Below are 15,580 nucleotides of genomic sequence, written 5' to 3' on the forward strand. Positions count from 1 at the left end.
AATGGGCAAATATTGTACAATCCAGGTGTTCAAAGCTCTTAGACTTACTTAGAAAGACACAGCTGTAATTGCTGTGGTGATTGTAACATGTATTAACTCATGGGGTTGAATACTTATTCAAACAAAACATAGGCCAGCAGCATACCACCCTGCAACCCACTGCTGGCTTGCTTCTGAAGCTAAGCAGTGTTGGTACTGGATGGGAGACCAGATGCTACTGGAAGTGGTGTTGGAGGGCCAGTAGGAGGCCCCTTTTCCTATGGTCTAAAAAAATATCCCAATGCCCCAGGGCAGTGATTGGGGACATTGCCCTGTGTAGGGTGCTGTCTTTTGGATGGGATGTTATCATACGATTAGGGGTGTTACCCCAGTGTCCTGGCTAAATTCCCAATCTGGCCCTCATACCATCATGGTTACCTAATCATCCCCATTTTACAATTGGCTCATTCATCCCCATCCTCTCCCCTGTAACTGTTCCCCAGGTCTTTGCTGTAATTGAGAACGTGTTCTCAGTCAATTTACCTGGTAAAATAAGGGTTAATTAAAAAATATGTGATGTTTTATTGTTTTATTTTGTTTACAAATGTTAAAATGTTCCTTTCACCTTGAGTATTTTGTGCAGATCATTGACAAATTACAATGTAATCAATATTCATCTGACTTTGTAACACTGCAAAATGTGGAAAAAGTCAAGTGGTGTGAATACTTTTATGAAGTTACTACCTCAACTACTTCGTACCCCCTCGTAGCTCCAGAACCGCGTCTATGATTCTATGAGGAAATAAATGATGGAGAGATGAGAGTTGCAGGCTCATGTCTATCAGAGTAGAGGGAGATAAATCACAGAGCGTGAATAACATTCTAGTTATGTGCAAAATACAGGCGCGCTTCTTTCTCTCACCACATCAATGTCCACGCGTTGGTCTATATAGTCTACAATGTTGCGCAAATTATAATCCCGGGCCGGCCCAACACGAATCAATTATCTGTCATATTTTCCCATTATATTTTTATGGGGCAGCCAGGAGAAGTACAGATGAGTCAACTTGAATTGGCCTAACTCTGATTGTTTTTATTATATTCATTTATTGTTTACGTTGCAAACAGTGAAAAGTATTGTTCATGCCACGAGAGGTACCGGATCCACGAAAATGGGTTCCGGAACGAAACAGTCCAAAACTGAGAGGTGCGGTATCCGGCACAAATTAAGCACCGACTACATGTTAATGTTTTTCATAAAGTACGTAAATAGTAAATTATTTAGTCTGTATTGTATTTTTCGTTGTGTGTCGGACCCCAGTAAGACTAGCTGTCGACATTGGCGTCGGGTAACGGGAATCCTAATAAAACTCAATCAAAAAATCTATTCATGGGAACCGCCAAATGACATGAACTGTTTCATTCCGAATATGGGTGAGGGGCCGGACCGGAAGTTTGATATCGTCTCAGCTCTGCTCTTTCATACCTCAATTGGTCCTTTCAGCGACAAACAATAGCATAGCAACCACTCTGATGACTGAATTAGCTGGCTAGCTAGCTAGCTACTGATAATAATTTAGCTTGGAATCCAGAAGAATCCAAAGTGACTGCACTAGTTTTGAACTAGCTAAGAAGCTTGCATCTTCAAAACTGGAACAAATCCGGAGACCCATCACACGCAGAAATCAGGTAACGTTAACACGTTAGCATTATCACGGCGAGTGACAGCATGGGGTAACGTTAGCTTTCTGGCTAGTGCTAGTAAGCACGAATCTTCTGATGTTGGGTGCTAACTACCAGTTAGCTAGGTAGGTAACAGAAAGCTTGATTGCTAAGTGTTATGCCTTACATGCTAATTTACGTAATTACAATCATGAATTCGTTTTCCAGACGAATAGCTAGCTGGATTGGTCCCATCTATTGTGTTTGTGTAATTGGCTAGCCAACAGTATTTTGCTAACAGTAAGTTTAATGAGCAATCAACGTATTTATTGGGAAAGCTATGTAGTTAGCTTCAATCTTGTTAGGTAGTTGCTAGCAAAATTCATATCACAAACATACTGTAGCTGTCTTGTGTAAAAAATAATAATATGCAATTCCTGATGCACATTTTGCTTGGTTTTGTGATTTCTATTTTCAGGAATTGTAACGTTACATTGGAAAGTGTGGGTATCGCTCACTTTTGGACGTTGACACCGCATGTGTTTCTCTGTCATGTCTCGATCAGACAGAGCGTAGTTACGTTTTGGTACACCAGAAGTCCATACATTTCCAATGGAACGCTGCGTTTGCCTTGCAGCATTTGGGACATAGTTCTGTGTGATGCATAAGTTGGATTTATCCACATCGGCTGATGTTAAAAGGGCTTTATAAATACATTTAATTGAAAATGTGATTAAACCGTATGTGTAGACCTTATATAAATATAAGCAGATGGTAAATGTCGAACTTTAGTGGATTTGTGTGCAACACAACATTTAGGATTACATAATGAAAAAAGTTTGACTGCAGAATGTATTATGCAGCATTCATGCAATCAAGCTATCGGTCAGATCGAGGCAAGTATAGCTGACTTGGCATGTGTACATTGCACTAAAGTAACCTGATGGGATGACCGACTCTGCGTGCCTTGGCGATTCTGTACTGTACAGTTTATTAAATTGCACCAGTACTAAAATTAATCATTTAAAGCATCTCTTTGAGATGTCGCTAGCTACCTGGATGATGTGCATGTTTGATCTTCGTGATGTTACCTTTTGCACATGCTCACTTTGTCTTTTTGTTCAATTTAGGGCAGGGTTTCCCTAACTCGGTCCTGGGGACCTCAAGGGGTGTATGTTTTGTTTTTTGCCCTAGCACTACATACCATAATCAATTAATCATCAAGCTTTGATATTTAATTTTTTAAACCATTATTTTACCAGGTAAGCTGACTGAGAATGCATTCTCATTTACGGCATTGTCCTGGGAAATAGTTACAGCGGAGAGAAGGGATGTGGAAGCAGGGGATGATTAGGTGGCCGTGATGGTATGAGGGCCAGATTGGGAATTTAGCCTGCTGTGTAGTGTTAGGGCAAAGACTTAACATGAACCAAGGGGCATGTGTTCCCTCAGAATTATCCTGTTTAACAAAAATACATGTATTTTTTTAGTTTCTCTCTAATATTACTAGCCGCATAGCAATTTTATGAAGTTTGCTTTACCTAGCCAAAATAGTTTCCCAAACTCATAACTAGCTACCAATAAGCCATTTCAGGCCGTCGTGGAATTATTCTAATCAAAAGGAGACTTTTTACATTTCTTCAAAACAAGTAAACTTTATTATTTAATTACTGCAGTAATGGACCCACCCGTAGGGGATTCGTTGAGAGCCCAACCAGCAGGACTAAGCCACAGCATTTTATAGCAAAGTCCATCATGGATGTTCATGACAAATCACAGATGATAGAATTTATACAAAGGTCTGTTGCATGAGAGCAAAATGTACATTCGAATTTACATGGCTTGGCGATATGACGATATATATCGTGTGACGATAGAAAAACGTCTATCATTTCATATTATGCTCTGTTTATTTTGTTGTTGCAAATCACACTCTACGGCAATATTTTTCATCAATTAGAGGACACTTTGTGTTGTGGAAGGAAATTTGCAACACAAACAAACATGGAAGAGAGTGAACGTGTTACAGAGGACGGAGACACGGAACTCGTACCTAAAAGAGGGGCAACTTCGGTCGCATGGACGTGGTTTGGGTATGAAAAGTCTGACACGGACCAGAAAACCGTCCACTGCAAAATATGGCACAGGCCGGTCCTGACAACAGGTCCAAACACCACTAACCTCTTACCACCTACGCAATAATCATGTGAAACAGTACGGAGAGAGTCTACGGGTGAGACCCAAAAAAGTACAGTCGAGTGCTCAAAACAAACCCCTGACTCAGACCTTGCAAGAGGCTTTTGCCAGCGGCACACCATATGGCAAAGAATCACGAAGATGGAAGGAGATAACAACTCCCGTTACAACTTACATCTGCAAAGACATGGCCCCAGTTTACATGGTCGTGAGATGGTGCTTACACTCGACCCAAGGTACATAATGCAAATTGATATGTGACACGTATTAATGCCCAAATAACATGGAAAACAGGCAAGCCCCCAAATATATAATTTTTCCTTTAGACCTATTTATTTTGTGTTGTCTATTTACCCTTTTTAGATTTTATACATTCATATTTTGTTACATGCTTAATTGAACATTTGCACAGATTCTAAATAAATAGTAAATTATGAGTAAGTATCTTTTTATTTGTTGAGTATAACGTAAGAAGAAATAGGCCTTTACATGTGGTAATTTTATATAAACTATTTATTCATTGAATTTACTGAAAATTTGCTATATCGTGATATGTATCGTTATCGGGATATGAGATTTTGGCCATATCGCCCAGTCCTACATGGTGCCAAATATCAGGCTAGTTCATTTACTGCTTGCTTATACAAAATACTAACGCAACCTATAGTACTAAATTCTTTCTTTAAAGAAGCTGGAGATTGGTTCTCCCTGTTACCGACAGACAGACACACAGACACTAATCCTGGAATGGAATGTTGTCTTATCATCAATCCATCGTAAATCTACTGTCAGTGTTAAATCCCCCACGGGGCCCTCATTCAGTCAACACACAGATGAGTGTAAAAAAAAAACTATTCTGTTGCATAAAACAACCATTTGATGCAATAAGAGTATTATAACATAATCTTGTCATTTCTGTTCTCACAAGGCTGTCAATCAAGTTAGAGTAGCTAGCTTCGCCAACTATCTTTGCTGGAAAGCCTGCTGGCAAGGTTGGTGGACTTTAAAAAAAACAAAAGCAAGCAATAACTAAATAAGACTCATATCATATTTTAGCAGAGAAGCATATTTAGTTTATTTTAAACAGAACCACCAGTCAAGACGACAGACAGCTCAAGAGGTATGCTTAACCTTTCTGATCTCCCCATCCCGGATCCGGGATCGTGAATACAGACTCAAGCTCATTACCATAACGCAACGTTAACTATTCATGAAAATCGCAAATGAAATGAAATAAATATGCTAGCTCTCAAGCTTAGCCTTTTGTTAACAACACTGTCATCTCAGATTTTCAAAATATGCTTCTCAACCATTGCAAAACAAGCATTTGTGTAACAGTATTGATGGCTAACGTAGCATTTAGCATTAGCATTCAGCTGGCAACATTTACACAAAAAAACAGAAAAGCATTCAAATAAAATCATTTACCTTTGAAGAACTTCAGATGTTTTCAATGAGGAGACTCTCAGATAGCAAATGTTCAGTTTTTCCTGAAAGATTATTTGTTTAGGACAAATCGCTCCGTTTTCTGCGTCACGTTTAGCTATGAAAAAACCCCTGTATCCAGGATTGTGTAAATCTATCAGCAAGCTCATTAGCATAACACAACGTTAACTATTCATGAAAATCGCAAATGAAATGAAATAAATATGCCATCTCTCAAGCTTAGCCTTTTGTAAACAACACTGTCATCTCAGATTTTCAAAATATGCTTCTCAACCATAGGAAAACAATCATTTGTGTAAAAGTAGCTAGCTAGCGTTAGCATTTAGCGTTAGCATTTAGCGTTAGCATTAGCGTTAGCATCCAGCACGCAACATTTCAACAAAAACATAAAAGCCTTCAAATAAAATCATTTACCTTTGAAGAACTTCTGATGTTTCCAATGAGGATCCTCTCAGTTAGATAGCAGATGCTCAGTTTTTCCAAAAATATTCTTTGTGTATTAGAAATAGCTCTGTTTTATACATCACATTTGGCTACCAAAAAAAATCGGAAAATTCAGTCCTCAAAACGCGAACTTTTTTCCAAATTAACTCCATAATATCGACTGAAAACATGGCAAACGTTGTTTAGAATCAATCATCAAGGTGTTTTTCACATATCTCTTCATTGATACATCGTTCTTGGACACATGGTTTCTCCCCTATATCAAATGGAAAAGTACGAGCAGCTGGCAATTGCGCACTGAATTCCACGCAGGACACCAGGCGGACACTTGGAAAATGTAGTCTCTTATGGTCAATCTTCCAATGATATGCCTACAAATACGTCACAATGCTGCTAAGACCTTGGGCGAACGACAGAAAGTGTAGGCTCATTCCTTGCGCAATCACAGCCATATAAGGAGACAATGGAAAACAGAGCTTCAGAAATTCTGCTCATTTCCTGGTTGATGCATCATCTTGGTTTCGCCTGTAGAATGAGTTCTGGGGCACTTACAGACAAAATCTTTGCATATTCTGAAACTGCAGAGTGTTTTCTTTCCAAAACTGTCAAGAATATGCATAGTCGAGCATCTTTTCGTGACAAAATATCGCGCTTAAAACGGGAACGTTTTTTATCCAAAAATGAAATAGCGCCCCTAGAGATCTAACAGGTTAAGCTAAGTACTTTGTGCCCCCTCAGATTTTTGGGGTGCATGACACCCCTGGGAGCTCTGACTTAAGCCGTTTGCATGCTTCGGTTTGACTGGACTGAACAAGTGTGCTCACATACTTCCTAAAATACCCTCGCTTGAATAACTAGAAAGCGGCAATGGTACTGTTTGTCCATCTTGGGATGCCGTAGCCAGTACACACTTCCTCAAATTAGTCAGAATTAACGTAAGAACTCAAGAAGTCTATAATTAATTTTTTATGTTTTTGCTGAGATCTTAGTCGCGCAATTGTACATTTAGCTAAGATGTTTTTTTTTTCTCAGTATTTCTGAACTGTAAAAATGTGCATAAAAGCGATTTATCCCTAGCTGAATGACCAAAAAAAGACCAAAACAAACAAAAATATCACTAAATGTCATAATATATGCACAAACTGTTCTGAACTGTTTCAGAAGTTTGTCTATGCCTTTACAGATATGTTTCACCACTGTTATATGGTGCACATTTTCCTGTCCAGAGAGGTAGTCAAAGTGAATTCGGGAAGTATTAAGACCCCTTGACTTTTTCCACATTTTGTTACGTTAAAGCCTTATTCTAAAATGTATATTCAAAAAAAAAAAATCAATCTGCACACAATACCCCTTAATGACAAAGCACTGTAGTGACGTCTCTTGCACTGAGATGCAGTGCCTTAGACTGCTGCGTCCACGTGTGTGTTAACTATTTAATTGTACAAGAATGCTTAAAAGGCCGCTCAAATTCGGTTATCGGTATAGTTTTTTTGGGGGGCAAGTTAAATATCCAACATTGGTATCGAACAAAAATGTCATATCGGTGTGTCTTTGACCTCATGGTTTGGTTTTTGCTCTGATGTGCACTGTCCACCGTAGAACCATTATATACACTACTGTTTAATATGTATTATTATTTAGTTTGATTTGTTTAACACTTTTTTGCCTACTACATGATTCCATATGTGTTACTTCATAGTTTGGATGTCTTCACTATTATTATACAATGTAGAAAATAGTAAAAAATAAAGAAAAACCTTGAATTAGTAGGTGTGTCCAAACTTTTGACTGGTCCTGTTTATATATCCCTCTCTCTCGTGTTTGTATACCATGTGCTTGTTCATCATTGTGAGTGCTGCCTTAGTGGGGAGAATGGGATGGAAGACTGGCAAGTCTCTTCTTGTTAAAGTCTAAAGCAATGTTCCCTCGTTTTTTGGGGGCACTGAGCAAATTTCAGGTATGCTGAGCGCAAACTTGAACTTTTTGAAAATTCTGTGCAACTTCCAGCACGTGTTTACTGTGAAGACTAAGGCTGTACCCGTTTCAAGTTAGTTTTAACAGTGCCCAAGTTGGCTACTATGGATATTTGATCATAATGTAAACCTACCAGAGTGGCCTACCATTAAAAACAACGGAGAAAATCCATACCATAACATTTTAACTTAGAAATAGCCGTTCTATCATTCAGCCTACAGTAGCAGCCAATGTGACTTTCAATGCAGGCCTACATTCCATGAGACAAAAACATGCAGGGCGTGACATTAACCTGTTATCCACTTGTCCTTCAGACTAGGTGACTGAAAATGTTGTTTGATGCAAGAAACCACTTTACAAAATAAAATGCATTATTATTCCTGTACCATTATTATAGAGAATCAGACAAATGATGCTACCCTCTGCCTATTGGCTACTTAGCTTATTCAAGCCTTACTCAAAATACAATACTGCCCCTTTAATAAAAAAAAAAAGAAGCTTTTTACATGACTCGCTTTTCAGAGGTGTCTAGAAATGTACATGTTCTGTGCTCCTGTAGGAAGCAAGCGCTCCCCTATTTTTGACTACAAATGATTTAACTGGGATAATGACTCACAAACTAGCAAAGGATATGAACAAATTGTGCACACGTGGCCACATGCAGCTCTCGCTTTGATCGCAAAACAAACACATCTACTCACGACCACTCATGCTGTAAACATAGTCCAGTTCAAAGTGAATGGCAAAGGTCTATTTGCAAATAGGCCTGCTACAGCTCTGACTGTTTGTCACACAGGTCTGTGTAGAATACGGGCTAAGTCGTGCATGTCAATGCAATAGAAGCCAACTTCGATGCATTCTGCCTATTGCTTAGTTTTGTTTCACTATGTTACATTGAGTGGCTAATAATGGGTTGATTCGATAGGAATTACCACAGTAAAGGGAAACATTGGTAGTGTTAACAGGGAAATGTCTAGAACAGTGGACACTAACCCTTTCTGAGTCAAGATCACTGAGTCAAAATGCAAGCCGAGCTCTACCACTCAGATTTTTTTTTATCATGACTTAAAAAATGTAAACCTCTGCAACATTAACCAATTCAAAATGGTATTGTAGCAATAAGATTTGTGCAGTAAACTATAGGCCCAATACATTACCACCGCCCGACAGGATACTCTCGATTGTGCATTGATGACAAGCCAAATTTCTCCAGCCTCCTGAGGTTGAAGAGGCGCTGTTGCACCTTCACCGTGCTGTCTGTGTGGTTGGACCATTTCAGTTTGTCCGTGATGTGTACGCCGAGGAACTTAACTTTCCACCTTCTCCACTACTGTCCCGTCGATGTGCATAGGGGGGGTGCTCCCTCTGCTGTTTCCTGAAGTCCACGATTATCTCCTTTTATTTTGTTGACGTTGAGTGTGAGGTTATTTCTAACACCACACTCCGAAGGCCCTCACCTCGTCCCTGTAGGCCGCCTTGTCGTTGTTGGTAATCAAGCCTACCACTGTAGTGTCGTCTGCAAACTTAATGATTGAGTTGGAGGCGTGCATGGCCGCCATGATATGCTAATACAATTTAGGGAGCCTTGTTTTCAGATTAACCTTGTTAAAATCCCCAGCTACAATAAATGCAGCCTCAGGATATGTGGTTTCCAGTTTACATAGAGTCCAATGAAGTTCTTTCAGGAGGGGGGGGGGTATACACGGTTGTGATTATAATCAAAGAGAATTATCTTGGTAGATAATGCAGTTGGCATTTGATTGTAAGGAATTCTAGGTCAGTTGAACAAAAGTACTTGACTTCCTATATGTTGTTATGATCACACCACGACTCGTTAATCATAAGGCATACGGCCCCGCCCTTCTTCTTACCAGAGAGATGTTTGTTTCTGTCGGCGCAATGCGTGAAGAAACTGGGTGGCTGTACCGACCCTGATAATGTATAAAGAGTGAGCCATGTTTCATTGAAACAGAGAATGTTACAATCTCTGATGTCTCTCTGGAAGGCAATCCTTGCTCGAATTTCGTCTACCTTGTTGTCAAGAGACTGGACATCGGCGAGTATTATACTCTGGAGCGGGGGGCGATGTGCACGTCTACGGAGCCTGACCAGAAGACTGCGCCGTCTGCCCCTTTTGTGGCGCCATTGTTTTGGGTTGCCTACTGGGACCCGATCCGTTGTCCTGGGTGGTGGGCCAAACAGAGGATCCACTTCGGGAAAGTCGTATTCCTGGTCGTAATGTTGGTTAGTTGACATTGCTCTTATATCCAATAGTTCTTCCCGGCTGTATGTAGTAAGACTTAAGATTTCCTGTGGAAACAGTGTAAGAAATGGTACATAAAAAAACTAAATACTGCATAGTTTCCTAAAAACGCGAAGCGCGGTGACCATCTCTGTCGGCGCCATATCACAAATCCCTGTTCCCTAACGACCCTCCCCGTTCCCTAACGGCTGCCATCCCCGTTCTGCTGATTGCAGGAAGATGTACCTCTTGGATCCTCATGTCTTATCAGTCATCTCTCCCTTACAGCTCAGAATCTATGGCTACACTGAACTTGTATAGCCACTCTGTTCGACTTTTTACTTGCCCGAAATCTCAAGTCACTTGTCCAAAAATAAAAATGGTTAACACCATGAGCCAAAAAGGAGACTGAAAATTGTATGATGCAAGGAACCACTTTACAGAATAACATTCATTATTATCACTGGTATTCACAATGGAAGGCTGCTGGTCTTTGATCCCATGTAATTACAGTATATCACCTGCCGTTGTGGCTTTGAGCAAGGCATTTAACCCCCCACAAAGTAAAATACTGCACTGTTAGGCAACTGTATAAAACATGTGGTTCATCAACTCGCCACCTGGAGAGCTACTGAGTGTGCAGGCTTTTGACCCAACCCTGTCAAACACCAACCAGTAGCTGAATTTATTACAATGTGGTGTGTTTGAGCAGGGCTGGAGCAGAAGCCTGCACACCTAGTAGCTCTCCTGGACTGTCCTGGAGGATAGTTGGCCACCCTGCAACATTACAATTACACCTAGTAGCTCTCCTGGACTGTCCTGGAGGATGGTTGGCCACCCTACAACATTACAATTACACCTAGTAGCTCTCCTGGACTGTCCTGGAGGATGGTTGGCCACCGTGCAACATTACAATTACACCTAGTAGCTCTCCTGGACTGTCCTGGAGGATGGTTGGCCACCCTGCAACATTACAATTACAACCAACAACTTTTTGTAAAATAATTCCATTCAATGAACCAGGTATCAAATTGCTAAGTTTGGTGAGGTACCTAAGATGTTTATCTATATGTAAGGGTAAAATGTTCAGGGGAGATCTTGACAGCATAGGAGTTAGCGAACCTTGCTTTGATCTTAACTGCATGATTGAAAGACCCTTTGATCCAATTCCGATCGGAGTAGCCTAATTGTTTGATATTGTGATTTTTGCATGATTTAAAAAAAAAATGTTTTACTTGTCTATTCGGACAATTTAAATCTATAATCTGCTTGTCCAACATTTTTTTTTAACTTGCCCTGGGTAAGCGGACCACCATTATTGTCGAGCACTGCTGGTGTACTGTATGTCCAACTCAAGGGCTCATGATAGCTTCCTCGGCGGCCAGCTTTGCCCTCTCTTCTTGGTCGGGCTATTTGTGAGGAGAATGAGCCGCCTTTACATTTTAATGTTGTGGCTGAAATAGCTGCCATCTGGACAAGTGTTTATTTAGCCCACCATGTCTTCAAAGAACAAAACAAAACAAACCGCAACAAGAAACCAAGAAGACACTTGCTGTAAATGAGTTAAGGAGCTAGCTGTTAACCTAGCTCTGAGGTCATTTCTCCAGCCCTTTCTTGAGTGGCACTGGTTGGTAGCCAACGGCAGAGTAAAGCCAGAACCAACAACTTGTAGTCAAACCGTTACCATGGCAGGTTCTGCCATGCTAACTCCACCCCTTTCCAAGAGAACGCAGCCCCCTCCAGTTTGATGGAAATTTGAAGTGACTTATCCAGGGTGCCTGTAGCTCCCTAATCAGTGCTAATCTGATCCACCGAGGATTAGAGATGAGTAAGGCATGTAAGATACTGCTTACATGTATGCCTGTCCTCTAGAAGGGAGACACTGGCCATTCTTGCCTACCTAGCTCTCATTAGCTTCATCCAGTGAGTCTGAATTGAAGTCGACTGGTAGCTGGAGGTGCACTGTTCCTCTGGGTCATCTTTGTTGGAATTCAGTTATTTTGGCCCATTGTAGAGGGCAGTGTCGTCTCTTGCGCTGGGTGGGCAGTTTTCCGTGGGATCTCCCCCCTCCTACCTACACCTCATCCAGTGCGATCTGGTTGAGTTACAACTTTCATCATATTCTCCTTAGTTCCTTCTGAGGGATTACCATGGCTGTGCAGCAGAATAGGCCGTGAGTGACAATCCGCTGTCTTCCCGATCGGTTTTATTCAACTTTTTAATTTTATTTTGGTGGGATACACAAAAGGTCAATATGCTGAATCAGAGTGCGGTGATGATCTTCACCGGGATCTGTGGGGCGTTGGTGGTCCTGGCTATGGGCTACTACGTCTACTGGTAAGTCATACTGAAAGGAGGGGGGTGGACCAGCCACTAACCAGGGCCGTTCAGATGGCCTCCGGTAGATATCTGGACCAGTTCTGTGACTTCAATGGGTGCCTGGCATTTTGCTTGGGGAGCTTCAAGAGTAGTCAGCTCATATCCCATCTTTAATCCCCTCGTTGGTATGTTCTACATGTTTGTTATGACCCAGGCAGTTGTATCAAATGGACTTTGAGAATCTTGTCCCTTTTTGGCCGGATGTGGGCTAATGGTTTTCTCAAATCCTAATTTGACCTTTCCTGGTGTTTGTAGAATAGATGGCTGCTATGGCCATACATAACCATATCCCCCAGTGAACCTGCAACCAGGTGATTGAGGAGAGGCAGCTGTTCCTTTCCTAAGCAGCTTTAACCCAGTGTCTGTACTCTGTAATCCTCTCCCAGGAATGTGTGAGGCCACAGGTGGGCCTTGCTTTCTTTCTCAGGCTCCTGGGGCTAGGCTGGAGCTCTGCTTACGCTGCCTGTTTACTTGAGTTGGGTCCCTCAGGTCTTGCTTCCCATGGAGAAGCAACTACTATATGATCATTTGAGGGCTAGTCTGAGGTAATGCTCACCAACCTTGGTCTTGGAGGTGATCCTGGTTGAAAGGGATGGAGCGGGAGAGAGTAAAACGCTGGGCAGAGCGGGGTTCGCCTGGTTTACCCCTCTTGTCAAAGCAGCTACTACCTTCACACAATGAGGGCAACAGCTGACCGTCGATGACCATAGCAACAAAGCAAACAACATTTTTGACTTCTGAAAATAATTTATCTTCTAAATGCCTCATGAGCTTAGTTCAACCGTCGTACACTATCAGAACCAAAAATATGATTGTTTTACTTCAATGTTTGTAACCGCTGTAAATTGTAAGCACTATATAGCCTCAAAACATGGATGGTCAGTCCTTGCACCCGGAGATCTTTCTATGAATTTGGGTGGTTACATTTCTCCAGCCCCATCCCTCCGCTTTTTACTGAAACCGGGGCATGTTTTGTTATTGTTTCAACTAAGGATTGTCGCTTTTTAAAATGGCTAGAAAAGTAAGAGAGGAACTGGATGCGGAAGGAGCACCTATAATACCCATTACCTAGTGTGTTACATCTGGGTCTGTTACCATGGCTACTCTGAACATATGTTTCTTTGAGGATGTTAAAGCGGAGAATTCTTTTAGGACTCCCAGTTGATCGAATTGTTCATAAAAAATTAAAAAATATTTCTGCCCCCGCTTCTGCTACTGTAAGTGCACAGATGCACACCGAAAGCATTTTCTTCCAATATTTATTGCAGTGAGCTGGAAAATAAATTGATCCCGTGGTCACACCTGAACAGGCTGTGCATGTGGGAGAGAAAGTGTGTACGTGCTCTTTACTTTACCTCAAAACCCAGAGCCTTTTCTTTTGGTCTCAGTTGGAAGCGTTTTTTTGGGTTCCTGTTTGAAGCTTTGACTACAAAGGTACACTGCAATCTGTCATTCTGATAGTCAGGTTAATGGTCTAAATGTAGGGGATTACTCTGAATAATCTACAATGCATAATGCCTTTCCATTTTAACTGATTATGACGTGGGAATATTCCCCCAATGGTGTATAACCCCAATTGGTAGCCCTCTCCTCTGTGTTCTCAGATGCTCTCAAGGCACTACTTGAGCAATGGGTGGGAGAATTATAGGGCAACCTTCCAGTGCAGTTTTGCAATTTTATTAGGAAATGACTTGTTTGGCAACGTGGTACCAGACATGTCTCTACTCCCAACATACTGCTTTCTCGTCCCTGGGTTTGATTGCCTGTTTGTCTCACAGGTTGTGCAACACGTTGGAATGCATTTTGCCAATACGAAATATACTAGGACTAGGCCAGCCCCACACACATACAATCCAAACGTTTTGACCCCTCTGGTCTAGACACTTCTTGTAGGTCTGAGAGAACTGGATAAGGGGTAGGCGTAACCAATGGGCTAGCTTAATTTTGACTTACATTTTTTTTTAAAGTTTAACTGATTGCACCCAAATTGGCCATTCTATTCATATAATATTCATTAAATATATAATACCCGACATCTGATTTGGACCAAACAACTTCTTAACAAAGTAGTGTTGTGTTCGAAATAGAAGTCGACCGATTATGATTTTTCAACACCGATACCGATTATTGGAGGACCAAAAAAAGCCGACACCGATTAATCTGCTGTTTTTTTTCTTCTTTCTTTGTAATAATGACAATTACAACAATACTGAATTAACACTTATTTTAACATAATATAATACATGAATAAAATCAATTTCGCCTCAAATAAATAATGAAACATGTTCAATTTGGTTTAAATAATGCAAAAACAAAGTGTTGGAGAAGAAAGTAAAAGTGCAATATGTGCCATGAAAGAAAGCTAACGTTTAAGTTCCTTGCTCAGAACATATGAAAGCTGGTGGTTCCTTTTAACATGAGTTTTCAATATTCCCAGGTAAGAAGTTTTAGGTTGTAGTTATTATAGGACTATTTCTCTCTATACCATTTGTATTTCATATACCTTTGACTATTGGATGTTCTTATAGGCACTTTAGTATTGCCAGTGTAATAGTATAGCTTCCATCCCTCTCCTCGCTCCTACCTGGGCTCGAACCAGGAACACATCGACAACAGCCACCCTCGAAGCAGCGTTACCCATGCAGAGCAAGGGGAACAACTACTCCAAGTCTCAGAGCGAGTGACGTTTGAAACGCTATTAGCGCGCACCCTGCTAACTAGCTAGCCATTTCACATCAGCTGCACCAGCCTAATCTCGGGAGTTGATTGGCTTGAATTCATAAACAGCTCAATGCTTGAAGCACAGCGAAGAGCTGCTGGCAAACGCACAAAAGTGCTGTTTGAATGAATGCTTACAAGCCTGCTGGTGCCTACCATCACTCTTAGTTTCCGGATTGGACGATATTAATGACCTATCATCTCGAACAAAAAAAAAGTTTATTCTTTCAGTGAAATACCGTTCCGTTACGTATTTTATCTAACGGGTGGCATGCATAAGTCTAAATATTCCTGTTACATTGCACAACCTTCAATGTTATGTCATAGTTAAAGAAGTTTAAGAAGGGCATTGATGTTTATGGTTAGGTACACGGTGGAGCAACGACAGTCCTTTTTCGTGAATGCGCACCACATCGATTAAATGCAACGCAGGACATGCTAGATAAACTAGTAATATCATCAACCATGTGTAGTTATAACTAGCTATTATTATTGATTGTTTTTCATAAGGTAAGTTTAATGCTAGCTAGCAACTTACCT

At 40.9% G+C, this 15,580-nt stretch overlaps 1 protein-coding gene across 2 annotated transcripts in view; it reads left to right on the top strand.

Moving 5' to 3' along the window:
* Positions 1–1,284: 1,284 nt before the first annotated feature.
* Positions 1,285–15,580, top strand: part of LOC110520168 (1-acyl-sn-glycerol-3-phosphate acyltransferase gamma) — a 28,897-nt gene continuing 14,601 nt past the window's right edge. The window contains exon 1 of one of the 2 annotated variants that reach the window (XM_036974558.2): positions 1,285–1,668. The gene's annotated coding sequence lies outside the window, so the exon portion shown is untranslated. Of the gene's footprint in view, positions 1,669–11,763; positions 12,281–15,580 lie in introns of those variants that run through there. The other variant, XM_021597295.3, reaches the window with a different exon arrangement.

This window comes from Oncorhynchus mykiss, chromosome 3, assembly GCF_057628025.1.
Source record: "Oncorhynchus mykiss isolate SJ-2025 chromosome 3, ASM5762802v1, whole genome shotgun sequence".
NCBI classification, from domain to species: domain Eukaryota; kingdom Metazoa; phylum Chordata; class Actinopteri; order Salmoniformes; family Salmonidae; genus Oncorhynchus; species Oncorhynchus mykiss.